The following is a 3,995-nucleotide window of genomic DNA, read 5'->3' as shown; positions in this document are numbered from 1 at the left end:
ATGATAAAAGAACGAAAAGAAAAAAGAAAGAAATAACTTACGAGTCGTAGCAGGCGAGCCTTCAACAGTAAACGCAGTATCTCGCGACGAGCCATCCTCGATGCCTCCAACACCTTGAACCTTCCGGACAGTGTGTAGACTCCTTCCTTTGTCCGTAAACTTTAGACGAAGGCCAGCAACACGTACAGCGCTTGAGGGGTCGAGACCGAATGTGCTACAAAGGTCTTGCAAGTCAAAAAGACCGTCCGAGAATAATCCAACTGTGTCGGTCGAACCATCCTGGACATCACGTATGAGCACAAAAAACTTCAGAAAACAAGAGAAATACCGGTTTCTGGTGTCGAAACCAAAGATAACGGTCCTCCCTTATGATCAAGGCATTGTCTTTAGTTGTGCCATCCCCACCTTCAGTGGCCGCCCCCAAGATAGAATCTAGAGTTCTACTTGCCTTAGCAGCAATCATCTCGATGGCCACTCCTGAAACGTGGAGATTTGCATTCGGATCGAGGAGGAACTGCTTGCAAACGGCCGCTACATCGATCAAACCATCTGCGCCGACCTCGAACTGTAACGCCGGGCGGTCGCTATGCTGAATCCAAACCCTCATTTGAAACCGTAAAACCTCGAGAGTTCCAAACACAAGAAATAAAAGGCAAAACTTAGATCTCTTTTTCTTCTTTCTTGCCACTGGCGGCCATCACTGCTCCACCACCACCACCTCCACCCCAGAAAGCGAATTTCTGTCTCTTCACACTGTCCACGTAGAAGAGATCGAGCCTTTCTTCCTCCACACTAGAAGATTTTCAGGATTGATCTCCAGATGACGTACCTGAAGAGAGGAGTCCCTTAATGTTGGCACGCTGTTTCTAGAGAGCATAGGACCTTCATAACCAAAACTTAGGGTTTTCACAAATGCATGAGAGTTAGTAGTGAATGTATTTAAAATATATTCAAATATTCTAGAATATTTTACCATCTCATGGTTGTTATAATTTTATATTTATAATTTATAAATTTTTCTAAACACTTCCTAGTATATTCTAATCTAATATTTAATATTAAATAAGATTAATTTTGTATTTATACATTATAAACATTTTTATAATTATAAAATGTCATTTGATTAGTTAGAATAATAAAAAATAATAACAGTACTATTAAGCAAACCAAGCATTGCTGCACACAATGTGCAGCAAATTATTAATCCTTCTGATTCATCTTTAATATCAAAGTCTCCCACTATTATTGTTGGAAAATTCTGAATTATAGATTTTATGTGTTTTAATAATTAATATTTCAAATTATTCTATATTATCTAAGCTATCCCATTATATTAATAATAGTATATAGCATTATAGTCATATATCTGGACCTCACAATCATCCCCCTCTCTCAAAAGGATGAAAGATAATTAAGGTGCTCTTATTGATAGGTTAGAATCTAGAGGAACATTGGATAAATATTGTGTTGAACTTTATAAATTTGCAATTCAGCTTGCTATAATAATCAATATTGTCTCTTTCACTAGGTAAAAAGCCCTTTAGACAAATTATATATTATAAAATTAAGAAAAAATAAATTACATTTACTTTATAAGTGGTAAATGATGCAAGTTATAACACCATTGTTGTCCCACTTATGTATAATCTAAGTGTTTAGCACACTTGACTCAAATCAATGGAAGAATGCTCATAAAATATTAATTCCAAACCTAACATTGATAGTTTATGGCAATTGCAAAGTAAATTCAATTCTATTGGCAATATTGGATCATAACCATATAAAAGTTTATATAATGAAACACTAATGGAATTCTGTACCTTATGATATATGTATATTTTTTATTCATATAACAATGTTCCATATATCTATCTAGAATCAACGAGTCATGTTAAATATAAAGAAAACATAGAATAAAAATCAAAGGCACCATAAGCCATAAATGGTCATCAAAAACAAAGTAAAGGTTATCTTCAAAGCAAAAGTGAAAATATAAGTGCTAATGGCAAGTCATTCAAGTGATGCAAGATTCTCAAACTTATCATGTAACCTTTAAATGCATAACTTAACCTTTAAAGTCTCATGAATCTTGTCAAAAGAAGGTAAATTTAGTTTTTACATGTTATAAACATTAAATATCAAACACAATAATTACTAATGACACTATATTCTCATTTAAAAAATCCATTAATGCTCAAAAAAATAAGCTTATCAAGAATATAAAAAGAGAGTAAAGAAGCAAGAGAAGCTTAAACAAAAGGTGTTAACATCAGATTCCCCAAGTAATAAATAACCTTGAAATCATATATTTAAAGCTTCTGAGTTTATTAAACAATATGACTAATCAAGTTTTTTCACTTCAATAATGAAGTGACCATAACATGATTGCCCTTCAACAATATTAAAGAACCATACAAGTATGCATAAAACTTTTTTAAGACACTTTTTCTATTGTGGAGTAGTTCACCTCTACTAGTTGTAATATAGTTGATGTATGCAACGGGATGATGTTAACCAAACATATTTGTACTCTTTTGCATTAGCATATATTTGATATCAATATTGAAAGTATACATATGCAAAATAAAAGATCAAATGTAATTGCCAATTTTGAAAAAGTTATTAACACTTCTTTAAATGTTTATGCATTCTTAAGACCAAATGCAAAACATTGTTAATAACTTTAGCAACATTTGGAATGATGCAAGTATGATACAAAAGATGATTAATGACACAAATTTAATAAAATCAATTTATAAACCTTTAGGAAAAATGTAGTACCCAAGATAAGTTATGTCTTTCGACCCAAATGTGCATTTCAACCACTTCAATTTCAAACTATCATCCCACAAATAATCTAACACTTTATAGATATCACAAATGTGCTCTTCCCACATCCCCTTCAAGAGGATCAAGACATCATTGATAAAGTTAATGTTATTTTTGATATATTATAAAGAACTTCATTCATCATTTGCTATGTTAAAACATTGTTCAAATCATATAACATCACTAAAAACTCGTACAAATCAAATAGTGTATAGAAAGTATTTTTCCTCCCTAACCATTAACACTTATCAGTACTCAGAAGCAAGATTTAACTTGGTGAATTAATGATTTCTCCCCAAACAATAGTATTAGGAAGAGGGTATATATCTGAGATAATTACATCGTTTACTACATAATAGTCCATATAAAATCAAATACTCTTATTAAAATTTATCATAAAATGAAATTCACATGCTCAAGAACTTTGATACTTTTAGATAACACCTTTTTCTATGATATTTGTATATAAAATCTTAACCTTTTCTTATGACAACTGCAAAAATAAATCTTGATTGGCCAATCATCCTTAATTGTAATTGGATGATGGTTGCAATCTTAACTTCAAAAGATAAGTCAAAGGTGAAGAGATCACTATACTCCTTCTTGAGTTGATCAATTGCCCTAACTAAAAACTATTTAAGTGATCTGAAAAGGAAATAGAAGAATAGAAAAAAAAAACATAAAAAGAAGTAATGGAGAGAACAATGATGGAAATAGAGGTGAAAATAGAAAAATGAAGTAGATAATGGAGGAGATATAAAAAAGATAAAAAAGAGTATTATATAAAAGGGAGAAGTCTCAAGGTCACATTTAACATGATTATGTTAATGCAATTGTAGAAGGCAATGTATAGCAACAAGTAGACTGATAAAAGATAAATTTTTGAATATATATCAACCAATAAAAAGAAAATAATAAATGACCTCTTATTATAAAAAAAAAGTTTGGAAAGTGAACATTTGATGAATTGATACCAAATGAACTTTTTGATGGTACTCCTAAAAGAAGGATAAAAGGCTCTTATTACTCTAAAGAATTTCTATATCATGACTTTCCACTACGGTAGTATAATAAAAAATTATTGATGCTAAGGCCTCCACCCAAGAAATAGAGGATGCTAATCTAAAAAACACTAATAACATTAATACATATAATTAATCTCATCA

The sequence above is a fragment of the Selaginella moellendorffii genome, unplaced genomic scaffold (genome assembly GCF_000143415.4).
Source record: "Selaginella moellendorffii unplaced genomic scaffold, v1.0 SELMOscaffold_59, whole genome shotgun sequence".
Lineage (NCBI taxonomy): Eukaryota > Viridiplantae > Streptophyta > Lycopodiopsida > Selaginellales > Selaginellaceae > Selaginella > Selaginella moellendorffii.
The sequence above is the reverse complement of the archived record's forward strand: the minus strand, read 5'-3'. Positions refer to the sequence as shown.